Source organism: Maniola jurtina, chromosome 2 (assembly GCF_905333055.1).
Source record: "Maniola jurtina chromosome 2, ilManJurt1.1, whole genome shotgun sequence".
Taxonomy (NCBI): domain Eukaryota; kingdom Metazoa; phylum Arthropoda; class Insecta; order Lepidoptera; family Nymphalidae; genus Maniola; species Maniola jurtina.
Window position 1 is genome coordinate 11,819,959 of NC_060030.1, and position 18,666 is coordinate 11,838,624.

At 33.6% G+C, this 18,666-nt stretch overlaps 1 protein-coding gene across 2 annotated transcripts in view; it reads left to right on the plus strand.

Annotated features, from left to right (window-relative positions):
- The window catches only part of LOC123877994 (protein windpipe), a 66,111-nt gene that overhangs the window by 32,729 nt on the left and 14,716 nt on the right, over window positions 1-18,666 (plus strand). Inside the window, exon 3 of one of the 2 annotated variants that reach the window (XM_045924976.1) lies at window positions 11,865-11,875. The exons of the other annotated variant lie outside the window; for it this stretch is intronic. The gene's annotated coding sequence lies outside the window, so the exon portion shown is untranslated. The remainder of the gene's footprint in view (window positions 1-11,864; window positions 11,876-18,666) is intronic. 2 annotated transcript variants of the gene reach the window in all.

Sequence of the window (18,666 nt, forward strand, 5' to 3'; positions counted from 1 at the left end):
CACACATACAAACTTTCTCCTTTATAATATTAGTGTGATTTTGTGTGCTTCTACTTGAATCGCTTACCTATAGTCACTTATTACATAACCATTATTTATCTAAATTACGTTTTCGACATTGAAAAATCTAATATTAGGCTAATCAGTCTAATCATTTATTATTTTGTCGCGAAGAACTACTGTTAGCAAGACATGTGCGATGAAATATTTAGGCATTTTCTGATTATAAAAATACAGCTGACTCGCCCGGCTTCGTTCGGGTGAAATTTGATATTAGATATACATAATATTATGTGGCATATCTACATTTCGAATAATGCACCTATAAAATTGTGAAATTGTGAAATAATATTAAAATCGGATTAGTAGTTTCGGAGATTACCTTCTTCTCCAAACTTTATCTGTTGTAGATTTTCAATGACTTATTTTTATGTAATTCATTTAGGGAGTTCTTATTATAAAATAGTAGGTAGCACACTTCTTAAAACTTCCAATTATTTTCTCTACCTTAAAAAATGTTCTCAACATGCAGAATTACTTCAAAAAAACTAGTTACTAAAATGCTAGGTTTAAAAGTTCTAAATGCCTTAACATACCCAACTTCCACATAACAGGATATTTGCAGTGTAACCCTGACGTCATGCAGATTAACGAATCTTATCTTTTAGATAACATTAGCAGCACCAAGCCATATTCAATATTGACTTCTGCTAATCCCTCACTCAGAATTCTCATAGCCCACATGTGAATCATAAAAATTATCCTAAATGAGTCTTTTTAGGGTTCCATCCGTACTTCAAAAAGGAAGTTTGCGGCATTTCACGTGCCAATTCATTCAGTGAGCGACTGATCTAACCATTTACCTTCTCTCCCAAGAGCTCGACAGAGTTCGCGATCGATAGGCTCAGGTTGAAATCTATAGAACGCACCTTGACTTTGCTTACCTTGACTAGACTTAAGTTTCAGTTAAAACGAGACAGATTTATTCCATCGGTATAACGCTGTCTCATTTTAACAGTGTCTTAAGTCTGAGCAAAGTCAAAGTGCGCTCTATAATAATGTCAGCCTCAGAGTCAGCCAGCGAGCAGTTAGCCGCGCATTGTTCGCCTACTGGGGCCTTATAGAATGACTTTGTCGACCTCTCTGTGTCTGTTTGTCTGTTAGATCCTTCAACTCAGGGACATAGGTAAGGTATGGCCCCTTGGAGACTAGCTGGAATCTAGCCTTTAAGTCAATGGAATGAAAAATAAATTCACTTAGGAATGTCGCACATTTTGCCATTTGCAAGTAAATCAAAACCGGGTAAATAGGGTTGACCTAGAATCATGCGATTCCGCAATAAGTAAGGTGCTTGACCTTATAAGCACTAATAAAAAAAACCGGTAAATCATTAACTTGTAGTTATATCACACAATTTTTTTTTGTAGTTAGAAACCTACATTTGCAGTTGAAGATAATTAATCATACGTACCCTTTCAAGGTACGGAATCCTTGGTGTGCGAATCCGACTCGCACTTGAGGGCTTTTTTGTAAACCTCACACTAATGTGTTAATGTTTAGATGGCTACCAATTAGAAAAAGCGAAAACAAAAAATTCTGACGCTGGCTGTTTACCTTGAAAAGGTCGAAGTTGAAAAGCATTTACATTTATGACATTATTGTTGTTTAGATATTTATTATTTAGTGTGTACGTACTTTTAAAATGACGTATTTCTCTTATTGTATTTAACTTTAATATTATTCCGATTTGTAAAGATTTGTTTAATTTACAGACCTTAATTTGAATTGTACTACCCGATGCCCGCGATTTCGTTTGCGTGTGCTTAGTTTTTTTAAATCTCGTGGGAGCTCTTTGATTTTTCGGGATAACCAGTAACTCATGTCACACTCCAGGTCTTTAACAGTAACCATGCAAAAATCACGTTGATCCGTTGCTTCGTTGCGGAGTGATTGAAGGACAAACCAACAAACTAATAAACCAACTAAACACATTTTCGCATTTATAATATGGGAAGTGATTTCTATAGGTAGGTATGTCTTGATAATTAAATTAAAGAACTTAAATGAGGTAATTATTATTTATAACGACCAACCGTGATAATTAACGTTTTAATGTAGATACAAAAAAGGCCTCAAATGTCATTAAGATTGTCCTTTATAATATAACTCTCGAATCGGATTTATTTCCATTTAATCAAATGCTCGTGGTTTTATGTCTGACAGATAGAGGTTATTAATGAAATTATCATTTGAGGTCAATCGTTCAAGTTAATAAAGATAAGGCTTTTTTCCTTTATTATAAATAATTAAGGTTATTTATATATAAATAATTTATGAAGTAATAATAATAATCTGAAGATAATCCGAATAATAGTTTCTTTTTGTAAAAAAAAAACCTTTGTTATATTCTTCGTCTTTTTAATAAATCTAATTCAATGCACTATACTACTCTATACTATGCACTAGGCACTAGATGGGTTATTCCGATCAAAAAATGTGTTTTATGAAGCTATTTTATGACACTGGCCATCAAGTAATAAGCATAAGCGAATTGGAACCTGCAATTTTTTTTTTGTTCAGATTGACCCTCATCTATGCATCCAGTGCATTGTGCACGGAGGTCATTGATATGATCATAAATGTAAATTATTCGATGCAAAAAGGCCCTGCCCAAGGCCAATCTCAATGAAAACCAAGCTTTTCTGAAATTGCTATCTTAAGACTGGATCATCAGTGGCAATAACCCTTCGGTAACTAGATAAATGCTCTATTTGTTAAGAGACGGCGTAATTTTCCTATGTTTTTAATCTAGCGGAAACTTCTAATAAATCCAATAACGGTTTTATTGTACTAATTGAATCATTTAAAATATACGAGCATGTTACATAAATAATAATAATTAGTAATATCACTGAAGATACCACAGTAGTTCACCTTTTGCTTATCTCGGGATCAAAGTACATGGATAATAAAATATTAATAAATCAATTCACAGTAACAGCACAATAGGTACGTGACTAAGACTGTATTACTTCGCCTATCTGATATTTTATAATATTAATCCTAAATATTTTATGGAAAAAATACTGTTACAGGTAAAATAGTTTTTATTTTCACAAAAGTTGAAATTTTAAAACTGGCTGAAATATGCTATTTTAACATACATTTAGGGAAATGTCATATGGTTTTTTAATCTATATTATTTTCTTATCTTGTATTCATTATGCTATTCTTTAAATTCAAATATTATTTTCTCTAATATCAGGAAGTATCAGGAAAATATTCCAAGTAGGTATGTATTCTGTAATATATCTTGCGCGAAAGGCATGGAGTATGAACTCATATCTGCTCTATAGTCATGTGCTTCTAATCCTATTAGGTACCTTCGTTAATCTATCGTATCGATTTTTCCGTTTGCCCATTTAACATAAACACGAGGGAGTCAGTTTATGGACTAAAATGACCCAATTTTAAAGTTTTTTAACTAGTATCATTTGACCTGTTACGGCAAACATTTCGAGCAATTAATTTCATTTTTAAATTTTTTCATCTTGCAAACTATTTAAATAAAATTTTGATTTCAATATTTCGTGAAATAATGGTAATCTTTACTTGCCTCTTATCTATTTATTTTTAGTACTTAATTAATTTTGTGTTAAATGAATACTAAAAGGTTTTATATTTTTTGTAGATTTACTTCCTATCCGTTTTTTATTTACAAGATTTTTTAAGAAATTTTATACGCAACTAATTTAACCTTGAAGATATAAAATAAATACACTACTAGTCTTAGGTATAATATTAGGATAAGGAATATACCTGAATATATGCCAAAATGCCTGAATATGAAAGTCCCTTCCCGTCCATGGTGCTGAAACGTGGACTCTGACAAACGGTCTTGTCCACAAATTCAAGGTCGTTCAGAACAAGGCTATGTTAAAAGTTTCTTTGAAGGATAAGATACTAAACGAGGAGCTCAACAGGAGAACCAAGGACCTAGCAAACCATCAGTAAGCTGAAGTGGCAGTGGGCAGGCCATGCCTGTCGTAGAGGCGATGATCATTGGAGCCGAAAAGAAAAAAGTGTAGGCTGGCAGGAAGTGGCTGGATGAAAAGGGCTGAGTACCGAATGTGGACTGTGGTAACGCTCATTAGGTAAAGAAGCCCTATGTTCAACAGTGGATGTCCACAGTTCCACAGGTGATGATGATTCTAATGATCGATGCATAACCTCGATAGCTCAACGGTTAAAGGAGCGGACTGAAATCCGAAAGGTCGCCGATTCAAACCCCGGCCCGTTGCACTATTGTCGTACCTAATCCTAGCACAAGCTTTACGCTTAATTGGAGGGGAAAGGAGAATATCAGTCATAATGATAACTTTGACTAATATTCTGTAAAAATGTTAGGAGATAGATAATGCGCGTATCAAAACTCAACCGTTATTTTTTAGCCTCGTAGCTATTGTAATTTGTACCTACTAAATTCTTGCTACTTGCTAGTATTTCTATCGAAGGCGTCACCTCGTCTCTAAGTTCCTGTCTAGATTTTGGCAGACATCCAAGGAAATGACATTTTTTTGTTTTCATCATTTGTATGTTACTGTGTCTCTGTGTCGTATCTTGATGAGTGTAGCTTATTATTAGCTCTCTATTTTCATGATCATCCTATTTTTGTGCCTAAAAAAATATTTAGCTCTGCTATTATATCAGGTACCTTTTTTTTTTTTTGTTGACGGGGGGGAAATCTTCACAAGATACCCTACCTCTTTGAGGAGAGATCGGGTTATGTGGGATTTGTACCCACTAAAACCCCCTCGATGGCCATCCTCAGCGCATATTAAGAGGATTATATCAGGTACCTATTAGTTTTTTTTTAACAACTTGGACGTAGAAAGTATTAATGGTAACGCATTAATGGTCTGTAACTATACTTAGGTGTCGATGCGATATGTTCAGTTTTAAAATAAAATAAATACCTAAATCAATGTACGTTCACTACTACAACATCTTGATGAAGACGATTGCAATTGCGGTTTTTATGTTGTATGTGTTTTTTTTTATATGTTGCAATTAAACTTCAGAGGTTCTAGTGTAACTTTTCAAGTTAACGTTACTAACTCCAAAAGTCCTAAGTAAATAACGTCACAAATCACAATCACAAAACTAAGGAAAACTAAAGTAAATATAGACATTTTGACTTTTGTAAGGTGGACGTTTATTAATATACTTCCTTTGCTGTTATAATTTGAAAACTTAATTGTTTTGATAACAGCTCTACAAATTATTACATCACGGCTAGCTATTATACCTACTACGTAAATAACTGGATAAATGAGATTGATGATATTAGATTAAAATGCAGGCAAGGTGGTTGTTCGGCTTCCTGACAGTCTAACATTGAACCTGCTATACTACATCTGACGTAGCATTCAGTAATAACTCCGAAGATATCACGGTCATGGCTAATCAAATCACGGTCAACGAGAGTTATTGGTATCATGAATAAAACTTCGTTGTTTTTCAAAATTGTATAATTGATGTTTATTGATTAATTATGAATGATAACCACCACATCGTCTGCGTAGATTTAGTTTTTTTTTTTAATTTAGCGGTAACTCTTTGATTTGTCGAGATTAGTAGCTTGTGTCAGTCACCAGGATCCAAGAGATCTATGTACCAAACATCAAAATCAGTTAAACTGATGGATCGTGCAAACCTAGCAGATAAACAGACAGAAACACTTGACACATTCTTTATAATATTAGTATGGATAAGTTCCAATAATATTTTAATCACACCAATCCTTGAAAAATTAGTTGATCACAAACAAGATTATTCTACGAAAACTGCCTACCAACGTATCACTAAACGATTTTAGCAATAATAAGCTAAGAATCTAGAGATTTTTCTATTTATAATTTATATGATAGTGTTTTTACTTAAGTACACTTCTATCACTAGACAATAATATCATAAAAATTATAAATATTAAAAATTGTTTAGAGATTTCTCATTCATATCATAGATTCCCACTAAGAAAGGATTTGCAACATTCTATAGGACCTAAAAACTAGTTATTATATCCGGGTGATATTTTTTCTTATTTCTTTACATTTAAATACAAGTGAGACTGATTAAACAAGTAGAGGTTTAATGATCGTATATTAATAACATGTTACTTTAAAAATAACTCGACTATAGAAAATTTTACGCTAAAAAACTTTACAATATGCTATGCTTAAAGCGCTGATTAGAGCTAATAAAATGTTTTAGAAAAAATACTCAAGTCAGCTCTGATCTAAACTTCGATTCCGGTAACGGTCTTTCTTGGTTTCTTGTAGTAAAAGCACTATTTTTTACAATGAACCATTAATTAATTGGTTTTTGTTGTAAAACTAAAGTAATGGTTTGGATTTCGAAAAGACGAAAATATATTTATGTTAATTTGGTTTTTATTCTAAGTTATGCACGTATTGCATTTTTCTTATTTATGAAAAAATCATTTCTATATTTTTGTAGCACATCTTAGAACTTAATTTTTACCTAAGTAAGTATTACAAAATGCCGAATCAAATAACAATTTGTAGTTAAGTGGGTACGTTTAATTTGTCCGCTGACAGAAAAATATGTAATGATATTAATAAATTATACCCGTAAAATTATAGTGTGTGATGTTGGTAAAAAATAACGATTTTTTCATGCCGAGTTTAGTTTGCAAAAACGAATGACGTCAATTGACGACGCTTTTCATGTTATAGTGAATAGTTATTTATGTAAAGTTCAATGGTTGTTTGCAAAGATTTTTTGTGCTTTAAATTAAATATTTTAAAATGAAATACCTATAATTATGTAAGTACCTACTTCCAAAAACATAACAGCCTATTGACATTTCTCCAAATAGATAATAATTAATTATAGAATAACTCTTACGAGTAAATCATATAATACCTATTATGGAAGTAGCTTACCTACTGACCCCGGATTTGCTTGAAGTTGGGATTCTATGGACTAAATGTGAGTAATAAATAATAATATGGTACCATATTCTGTAGGTATGGATAAACGGCAACGAATTACGAAATCTACTGAATTTAACAAAAGAAAAATAAAACCGACTTCAAAAACCAAAAACACTAAAAAGTAGAAAATAATTTTTGTTTAGCTACACATGTAATGTACCTAGGTATGAAGTCGAGCGAGCATATTAAAACAAAATTAGAAATCCAAGAGTGAAGCTCGCCCGACTTCATACCTAGGTACATTACATGTGTAGCTAAACAAAAATTATTTTCTACTTTTTAGTGTTTTTGGTTTTTGAAGTCGGTTTTATTTTTCTTTTGAAAATTTTTTATTTCACAATTTTTAGTGGCCCCACTGTACTATAATATGCTATGCCCAGTTAAAACCCTACTGTTTACTAAGCTATTACAGTGATCGCGAGCAATTTGCTCTTATCCATTGAGGAGTTCTGTTCTCCATCTCCGAAGATATTCATCAGATCTTCACCAAATTTATATGGGACCACCTGCACAGTATACCCTTTCAAACAAAAAAAAAATTTTCCAAATCGGTTCAGGGGTCTTTGAGTAATCGGGGAACATACATAAAAAAAAAAATAAAAAAATAAAAAAAAAAAAGATCCCGACGAATTGAGAACCTCCTCCTTTTTTGGAAGTCGGTTAAAAATTCATAAGTAAGCCCGAATAGACAAACAAATGCGGATTGCGGGTTTTTTATTCGCTATACCTATACCTAAACCCGCGTGATTTCTCGGAACTCCGATTGTCCTGAGGCCCTTTCATATAATTATAAGATATGCATATATATTATGGGTAGTGATATTTGGGACATGAAAAAAATATCTTATTCACATAGGCTAGTAAAACACAGAAACGTCATGTGAAATTTAATGTGTAGAAACCTCGACTCTCGTTACACTTATAATTAGTTAGACTAAAATAGTCTGCATGTGGTTGTTAATATTCGAGTTGCATTAAAGCTCGCGCATATTTGTGGTTGCTAACCGTTAATCGAATTTAAGCGCTTCTCCACACAAACATATTACGTCTATTATTCAACAATTTTATTTGTTGTTCTAGAACTTAAGACAATGCGATTTATCTCTTGAGCCTTGAAACAGTAAATATAATAAAATTATATTTATTTTGAAAGTTATGGCCCTTGATGATTATTTTTTATTACTCTACTTGCCTAGCTCTACTCTGAAAATAAAGGTGGCTTGAAAAGCTTACCTTACCTAAAAACGGTTATAATTTAATCGTTGTGACGTAAGTTTGCTATTCGAGGGGTTTGGGATTCGATCCCGAGCACACACCCCTAACTTTTATGCAATTAAATGTCACTTACTAAGTACTTTAACAGTGAAGGAAAGATATAAATTATAGAGAACTCTTACGTTCTCAAAGGTGTGTGACCTCTACCAATCCGCACTTGGCTAGCGTGGTGAACCCTGGTGAACCCTAAGTAGCCTAAAACCTCCTCATTCTGAGAAGAAATCCATACTCAATAGTGGGCCAGCGACACCTTCTGATGGTGATGATAATGAAGAGCCATTTTACATAGTCAAAAACTGTAACAAACAAACAGATGCACTTATCATTTTTGAAGTAGACAAATTACGCGCATGCAAATTGCAATTCTCAAACAATGAGTGACATGTGAAAGTCAAAATAATTTCATAAATGCTGTTTCCTTTTCAAAACCGTGGATCTTGGACGTGTTCCAGAAAGACAATGATGCCCTCACCTTGAGTGAGACCGACTTTTAAATGCGAAAGCTTATTACGTTACCATTGACCGATAATGCAAATGATACCGTATAAAACAACGGTACTCGCGTAAGTTTCTTTCTTACGAGGGAAAGAGAGATAAAAGTTAAACGATAGAAAGAGAGGCGTTTATTAAACTTTAGGCCGCAGCGCTGTGCGAGGTACCTACATTGCATTTTATTCTGTCGTAACAAATCGCTATTTATTTAAACGTCTTTGCGGATTGATGCTTTTTACTTTGAAGTAAAGTTACTACTACTAAGTATCCTGTAATAATATTATCGAATTCGTATAAATATACAGATTGGTTCAAACTTATACGTAAACAAACTACAAGCCATTACGTGATCCTATTCTCGTTATCCTCTTTATTATTAAAAACATCGAACGAAAACTCAATTTTCAACAGAAACCCGAGTAGTTGTTTGGAAATGCTGCGTTTGTTTGAATTGTGTGTTTGCAGTTACGGGTATATTCTCTTTGTTGGTTTGAAGATACCTGTTACTTGGAGTGTGTATTGTTTTCTTATTATTTCCCACTAACAGAATCCGCATTAGTTTTGATTTGGTTCTCCTTATTTTAGTTTCTAGTCCGAAGTTTATTTAATGCCTAACTCTGAGCTTAATAATAATATTAAGCTCAGAGTTAGGCATTAAAAAATATATAATCAGACTTATAATTTGCTTCATTATTATGAAGCAAATTATAAGTCTGATTATATATTTTTTTATTTATCTTCCACCGGATTTTTCAACCATAAAACAATGTAGACATAGGTATTGTAATTGGGTACAATAAAATCGAAAATCTTGCCGGATAAAGGTTTGTTTTAAATTTTCCTAAATATATTCCAATATCAGCTACTGTTTGCTTCCTAGCTGCACTCGCAGCATGAGCAAAGTACTGGACCTTGCTCATGGGTTTCGAGTGCTGAGCGATTTCTTTGTGAAGCGAGATAAGGTAGGTACATACTTACCTAAATACCAAAGAGACACATCCAGGAAAACGGGATAAGTCGGCTATCATTTTTCCAAATACTAGCAACAAGGTATACCTAGGTAAAATCGAAATGAAATGCCTACGTTTTGCAGAAGTGCATGATATTATGAACGTCCAATAAAACTAATACTACAGCATACAAAATACCGGATACGTGATAATCACGTCTATGTTTTAATGAAGCTAATTATATGAACCTAAGCGACAATGACCCGACCCTTACTTTGAAATTATAGCTATTATGCTGTAAGATAAATGTGTTGTCGTTTTATCTTTAGTTATTATGTTTATAGCCAGTATAAAAATTAATGTTTGTCTGCCGCACCGTTCATCTGATTCAGTTGAAACTGTACAGTTTTTGACACTTGAAGGTTTCTGACATAATACCATCAACGAGGTGTAAGGATGGCCCGCGAGATGCATTGCAATGCATACCAGGCATGCAAGTAGCTATATTATATTAATTATTTTTTTCATAGCAAAACCGGTGTTTAAACTCATCGCACTAATAATTTAAAAAAAATAGCAGATAAGTGCAATATTTAGATAAAATCAACTTTCTGTCAGAACTTTCAAATTTTCCTAAAACACGGGGTTTTAAAAAATGTCTAAATTCATGTAGACGGCATCGTAGACTTTATGTAGTAAAATTATGTATAAGAAATTACATTTTATGTAGCTATTTCATTCAACAAAAATTAAAAACCGTTGTTAATACTTATTTAAACCCGCAACATCCGCAGTCTCAAATCTATTTTAACTAATGCACATTTAATAGTTACAGAAGTACGAATTTTGCAGTCCAAGATGCTTTGACTAGAATTTATGACCCGTTTAGCCCACGCATGATTAGCTGATCTGAATTTCTAACGCCAAGTTCAAGTGTGTGCGATAAAATTAATCTTACGTTCGTAATTACCAAGACAACATCTTTATAAAAACAAACACGGAAGCAATACTTAAATTGTTTTTTTTTTTTCTGTAAATCGTTTCATTTCATGGGTCATTAGAAGAATAAATTGAATGACTATGTATTAATATGATGACATTCTTTTTATTTTATACTGTGCGGGACCATAGAGTATTCCCACAAATGCTTCTTTTAGAATAGAAAAGACTTATTTTTCTTCAAATAAATTTTTACAAATACTTTTGAATCGTCAAATGCATCTACCACTGCACTGGTGCCTTCCCTACCGAGAACAACCAGTAAGAAACTCGGCGGTTGCTCTTTACTAGTTACACACCTGTTCTCAAGTCGCACCTAAATAAATTTTTCTTAAAAAAAAATTATAAATTACTGTATTCAGCCTTGCTTAATTAAGTGGCATAATTAAAAAAGGTTTTTATTTAAATGTTTAAACAACAAGGTGGCCGTTACGAGACACTTCCTCAATCACACTGTCAAAAGAACCTTAACCTACTCCTGAATTGGTAAAAGATCTTATAAAATTATACTGTTGCATTAAAGCAGTGATATATCGAGCCACCTGGCCCTTTATTGCCGATCTTTATTTAGCTGTAGGGCGGACAATTTAATAAGAGTTTGGTATTCGTATTATTGCGTCCCTTGAAATACAAAGTTTATATCTAGCAGACCAAGAAAAGTAACATTGTTATTATTAATCTTGAAATCTTGAAGTTAGATGACACAGACCCTATTAGTCGGTTTTACGAAATATTTTTTATGCACATATACGCAAAGTTATCGTTAACTATTTAAGAGTTAACGTTAATTATGTTTATGTCCAATTAATATATTTCGTGCTACGAGTAGATATCTGCTTATACCTTTCCATTGATATTTGTTATGCACAGCGAGCCAAAGTAACTTGAAACAGTAAAAACCTAGTTCAATCAAGAAAAAATCGATCGATTGAACGATCAGACATTTAATTGTTTTCTCATAGATTTATTCTATTGATGTAACGATAGGTCGTTAACCTGCAAATTCGAAATAAAAGTAAAACTTTAGTTGGAATTAGTTCCATTGTTGCTGCCAAATGGACTTGAAAACGATTAATAACCCGTTTTATGGCGACCGCGACCAGTTAATCTAATTTAGGATTGTGGGTTAATTTGTCATCATTCTCTTTCTTTCATGGTTAATGACTTTCAGATTTGCAAATTCAAGAACGTTCTTTGCCAATGTCATGGAGAACGAATCAGATTAGATGCCATAATAATAAATTATCTCTTTGTTGACGTCCACGTAGATTTAGGTTTTTAAAACTCCCTTGGGGAACTTTTCGATTTTTTGGGATAAAAAAAGGGATAAAAGAGGGATGTAAGCTAACTCGATACCAAACATCAAAGTCCGTTAAATTGTTGGGCCTTGAAAAGCCAGCAGACAGACAGACACCCTTTCGCATTTATAATATTGTTATAGTATGGATGTATTTTTGTTCTTAATGTATTTTCTTTTACTTGTTTATTTTTTTGGGTTTTCATGTAAAATAATTTGTCATGCTGGGAGATGGTTAGCCCGTAATCCATCCTTTCATAGTTTTCTGTGGTGTTCGTTAAATACCTGATAGACCTAACAGATAACCACTATCCATATTATAAATATGAAAGTATGTATGTTTGTTGGCTTGTCCTTCAATCATGCCCCAGTGGAGCAACTGATCAGCTTGATTTTTTGCATGGGTGTAGTAAAAGACCTGGAGAGTGGCATAGGCTACTTTTTATCGCAGAAAATCAGAGTTCCCACGGGATTTTAAAATCTAAATCCACGCGGGCATCAGCTTACCTATACATGTTTGCAACCTTAAAATGGTTGCGTTGGTTAGCACTTTAGTAGATGATCCTCTGGTAAAACGGACCCAGCTCATTTCAATTCAATTGTTGTTATGTTACTACCACTAAGCCGCATCAATACAAATTGCGTAAGAAAATTGGTTTATGTGATTATCTTCCTAGTTCGCGAGATATCTAATTCCCTTTAGTATTAGAGTAAAAAAGACTGATATCTAGTTCCCAAGTTTGCAGTTGAATGGGTTCGTGTATAGAATCTCGTTCCAGGGTCCAGTTACATTGCAAATGGAAACGTCAAATAGAGCGTTGTATTCAAGATTTCACTTTATAAGGAAATGGCTTAGCGTATAGTGATTATACAAAGCTTTATTAACTAAGCTAGGCTTTAAATGTTGTTGTTCCGATTATCTTATAATTTGACTAAGGAAAGAGTAGAATCGACATGATCTGCTCTGAACCCTAGAAGTAGTTTCATTTAGGCATTGAAATGATAAAAACACCAGCTCTCTATGCCTGTGGTTTTCCAGATATCTGTTAAAATATTCGGGTTCAAAGTTACGCGGTCTTAAAAATTCACATACAAATGTTTGAGCCCCTGTAATTTTAAAACTACATATTTTTAGAAAAATCTAAAACACCACAGGCACAGATACTAGTTTCTAGAATATGTCTGCAAAATTTCATGGAAAAGTTGCTTAATATTCAAATGAAATTGGAACTACGATTGTATGGAGTAAGTGACGGAGAGAGCCCTGTTAATGAAAAGGCAGCAGTAGAGTTTTAAAACAAGGTAAAACATTTTACTCATCATCATTATCTTCGTCAAGCGATTCATCGTCACAGCTGGACAAAGGTCCCTTGGTGGGGACTTCCACACGCCACGGTCTTGTGTTGCCTGAATCCAGCAACTCCCTGCGACTCGTTGTATGGACCTCAAAAGAAAGCTCAGAGTCACTCAGGCGGCGAGGGACGTACGTGTATGTTTGTAGTGTTTCTACGTGATCAAATCAGAAATGAGGAGATTCCTAGGAGAATCAGAGTAACCAACATAACTAAACGAATTGCAAAGTTGAGGTGGTAATGGGTAGGGCACATAGTTCGAAAATATTTTACTAATACATATAAAAAAGATTGACTCATTTTCCCGTTGTTCTGTCTTGTTTATTCAAACACTGCTTGTTTTTCAAACGAAATAGCAGTCAGTGATTTTGTCACAGCTAAGCTTTGTGAGAATTACCTATGTAAATAAAAAGGTCAATTGACGTCAAGGTACAGCCTTCAATTCAGTTGGTGGTGAAACAATTTAGTGGAAATGACGCACAGGTAAATCCAACGTGACCAGATGAAAAAAGATATCGGTTACTTTTTCCGGTTTCCACATATCTCTAAGTTCTAACTCCACCGTAACATTTGATGCCCAGTAGGTATAGAGTCCATTTTTTCGTAGCATTTTAGGCGGTGGTAATCACTTAACATTAGGTGACATATCTGCTCGTTTACTCACAATGTACATATAAATAAAAAATGTTAGCAACAAGTTTTCATCTCGAGATGACAATATTCGGGCGTCAGATAGTCTTGGGTCTAGTGACCTTTTGTGTGAACTTTTAAGATGAAACCAGTAACGCCCAGCTGTTATCCGGCTATTAGCAATTTCCATAATATTTCGCAAAACAATCCGGTCTAAAGAGTTTTACTTACTTTACAAAAATTTGTAAACTACCTAACCTTATCGAACTTCATTGGCTTAAGTCAGTCTGATAAAAAAATATTATTTGCTCATTTTAATGAAGACTAGCTTTTCATGATCTTAATTAATATATTTGAACTCGTTTCCAAGCAAAATGGGCTAAAACTGTGCTAAAACGAGTTCAAAGTTCGTGAGTTCGTAAGTAGTACATTACATAGTCGATGGCCCTCTGCACAGTCGACGTACTACGTCTTTTTCTTTTAAAGAATATTAGTCATTTTAGTCATGACTAACATTCCCCTTTCCCCTCCAACTAAGCGTTAAGCTTGTGCTTTGAGTGGGAACGACAATAGTGCAACGGGTTGGGTTTGAACCGCCGAAATTTCGGATTTCAGTCCGCTCCTATAACCGTTGAGCTATTGAGGCTTACTTAATTGATTTAATTAATACTTAGGTACATATAATACCTAGGACATGTAGGTACACGTGGTAAACGGGAATGTAAACTCTGCAATTAAGAAGTGATTTATTTGGTTAGCAGCTTAGCAGCAACTTTTACTATTGTGCAAGCTAATGAATAAATGCAATAACAAATATCCGTTTTACTTTTAAACGACCATAATATTATATTTCATTGAACAAATTAATGAAATTGATTTGACAGCACAACCATACTATTGGCATCCGGTCAAACTTGTAAATAATATACTTAGGTGTTATTATATTCAAAGTTCGCCCGGAAAGACAAATTACATTCATTCTTTCGGCTTTGCCGTAGTCGGGTAAAAAGTAGTGAAAATGCGCCCTATGCTTCAGAACACCTGCGCAATACTACAGCCTTTAGTAATTTTGGAAACATAAAACATACATATCTAACATGATAACGTGATCTGTAGGTCGCGTACATTATTTTACTTAAGGGGACGGTATATTCCAGGTATAATTTCAAATCTAGAGATGGCGATACACATTGTATCGGCATCTCTCTTAGACGCCCCTGAACCGGTTGCGCATCGCCACAGTGTAGATTATTATTTTCACATCGCTCCTGCATTTAATCATTACGTCACCCCACTTCAGTGTTTACGATGGAGTAAAAAGTCAAGTTATGTATAAGTTTAAAATTCAAAGTTATAGTGATAAAAAATATTTATTATGAAATAATTAAAAATTTATTTAAAAAAATTAATCTGTAGGTATCATCAGAATCGATTACATTCGACTTCGCTGGGTTACTTTATTGTAATATATAACATTGCGTATCTATAAAAAATATGTGTACAAGTTAAATATTGTTTTATATACTACTAGAGGATCCCTGCGGCTTCGCCTGCGTTGATTTCGGTTTTTTTGAATCCCGTAGGAACTCTTCATTTTTCCGGGATAAAAAGTAGCCTATGTCCTTCTCCAGGATGTATCCCAAGTCTGTACCAAATTTCATTAAAATCGGTTCAGTGGTTGGGCCGTGAAAACGTAGCAGACAGACAGACACACTTTCGCATTTATAATATTAGTATGGATTTTAATGCACACTGTTGCCAAGTTACTATCATTAGTTAGTAAACAGTCACTGATAAAAAAAAACAACAATATTATAATGTACTTTTATTGTTTTGTCAACAACGAGAAATAATGAATGACAATCTATTTACAATCATGCTAATAGGTGTCTTTTTCAACCTGTATGCTTATTATAGTAGGAGATTTAACATTTCACCAACTTTCATAGAATGAGATCACACACACACAGTAACATTAAATTAAAATGGGCCTAAATAACCTTGACTTAAGGTCCTAAATTCAATTACACCGATTTTAATTTCTGGTTCTGTCTGACTGGCTATACATGAATGGATTAATTTGAGCTATAAAACAAGGCGGTTAAGGTCTATTTTACGTTAACGTTCTCATTATAAACCCCTATCTGCCAGTTTTGGTCATTACTGTGGTGACCATTACATTTGGCCTTGAAAGAAGATACTTCACATGGATAAAAGATTATAGCATGGACAAGTCCAAGTTTCTGAAATTTTCACTTATTGATAATGATAATACTGTCATTCCTAATTACTTACATTTATAGGTAAATCTTATATTTTCTATATCTTATTGCTATTATAGATGCTGAGATTATAGAAATTACACTCAACTGAAATTCAATGAAAATATAGTTAGCGCGGACATTACACAAGTAACTATTTATTGCATTTCACTAATTACCGAGATCGTAAAATCCTATTTTTTCATATTATCAAAACGTTTACAGTAAAAAAATATCACACGCGCTAGGCGTGCAAAAACACCTGAAAGAGATTATATGCACCTGCAGCCATAACAGGATAACATTATAATATATTTCGTGTTGTATAAAAAGCTGTTTTGTTTATAATCCTTGTTTTTGTTTATTCAATATGGTTACAGTCAAACCGGCCCGCTCGGAGCTAATAGCCATAAAAGTTAACTAATTAGGTGAAATATTCCAAAAGAGCATAAGTAGGTATGTACACATTCAATACGCTAACTTAACTGTTTACGTTAAGGTTCAAAGTCAAAGCGCTGGAGAAATGTTTTTATATGATACTGAACAAAGTCAAGACAGAGATTAAAATATTTTATAGCTTTTTTGTTATATTCAGATTCGGGCCATTGATTCAAATTTTAAATTTGTAGTAATTATTTTCTCTAATTCAGAAGCTGAGCTCTTTTTCTGGATGCCTATCATTAGGCATCCAGAAAAAGAGGTCATTACCTTTTCGCTAAAAGACAATTTTACGTTGACTGACATGAAAGCAAAGTGCCTAGTAAGCCAATAGACAATTCAGCTAGATGACATCAAAGCAGATTACCCAGTCAGCAGAGAGTCAATTTAGCTGTACGCCATAAAAACAGAATGCACAAGTAGCAAAACGTCTGGAATTGTGAATAGTCTGTATGATTAGAACACCTCATTAGCCAGACGTCAAATTACATAGTTGGATGACATAAACGCTGAATGAGATAGTATCTAAAACGTCTGGAAAAGTAAATAGTCTAAATGGTCTGTTGCTTGCTCCTTTTTTAATTTTTAACCAACTTCCAAAAAGAAGGTGGTTCTCAATTCAGCCTGTTTTTTTACCCCATTGCGGCAAAGCCAAAAGGAAGAGTTATGATTTTAGCAGTCTGTATATGTATGTGTGTGTGTTTGTATCCAGATTCTGTGTGTTCCACCGTAGCGCCGAAACTACTGGGCTGATTTTGATGAATGAGGTGTAAATCCGGGTAACATAGGCTACATTTTATACGAAAAAAATTGACCTAACGGATGTAATATGAAAAAAAGTGGGGGTGAAAAGGTACTACCACTAACTAACAATTGTGCCAGGACTGGTCCTGATGGGATTTTGAAGTTTGAAAAGGTGCAGTTGGTTCTCTATATAACGTAGACCCGCACTAAGACAGGATTTTGAGAAATTTGATCTGTAAATTGACCAAATTATCATACAACAATACTACTTCTCACGAACCTATAAAAGCTACGAACAAACGATTTCAGTAGTTACATTTTATTACTGTTCTTACCTTTCGATTCAAAACAAGAAAAATTGATACACTGATTTGGCATTCCAAAACGAAGCAACTCTCGTCCTAATAACAATTTAATGTATACTTTAAGAATAACTGCATAAGGTAAGTTTTACAACGAATATTTTAACATCGATATTTTAATGTTAGTATACGTGAGTGAGAACACAAAAGCCACAAAGATCCTTTGTATTGACAAAGGCAAACACAATAGGATCTTTCATTTCTTGTAAATTGAACTAGTTTTATGAGAAAAAGTATTAAGTACGTATGAAATTTTGTTTTGCACATTTTCAACTTTTAAACTGTGACAATAAGGTCTAAGTTGAAGGAATATTTAATAGTATGATTATTTTTTTGATCTATAAAACATTTATGACACTGCAATTTTTAGTCAAACTTATTATTGACTACTTAGTGACGTATATACATAAAAAAACCAGCCAAGTGCGAGTCAGACTCGCGCACCAAGTTTCCGTATCCGTACTCAGGTATTTTTCCGACATTTTGCAAGATAAATCAAAAACTATTATGCTTAAAAATAAATTAAAATCAGTTTTAGAATGTTCAGGTAAAACCCTTTTATATGATACCCCACTTGGTATAGTTATCTTACTTTGAAAATTGAAACACATTGTTTTTTAATGAACCCATAAATTCATGGTTTTTGCCAAATTTCATGATTCTAGGTCAACGGGAAGTACCCTATAGGTTTTCCTGACAGACACAACACACACGGACAAAACAGACTGACAGGCGGACAGATAGACAGACATACAGTTAGATAGACAGACAAACAGACAGCAAATTGATCCTATAAGCGTTCCGCTTTTCTTTTTGAGGTACGGAACCCTAATAAATGATATCATTG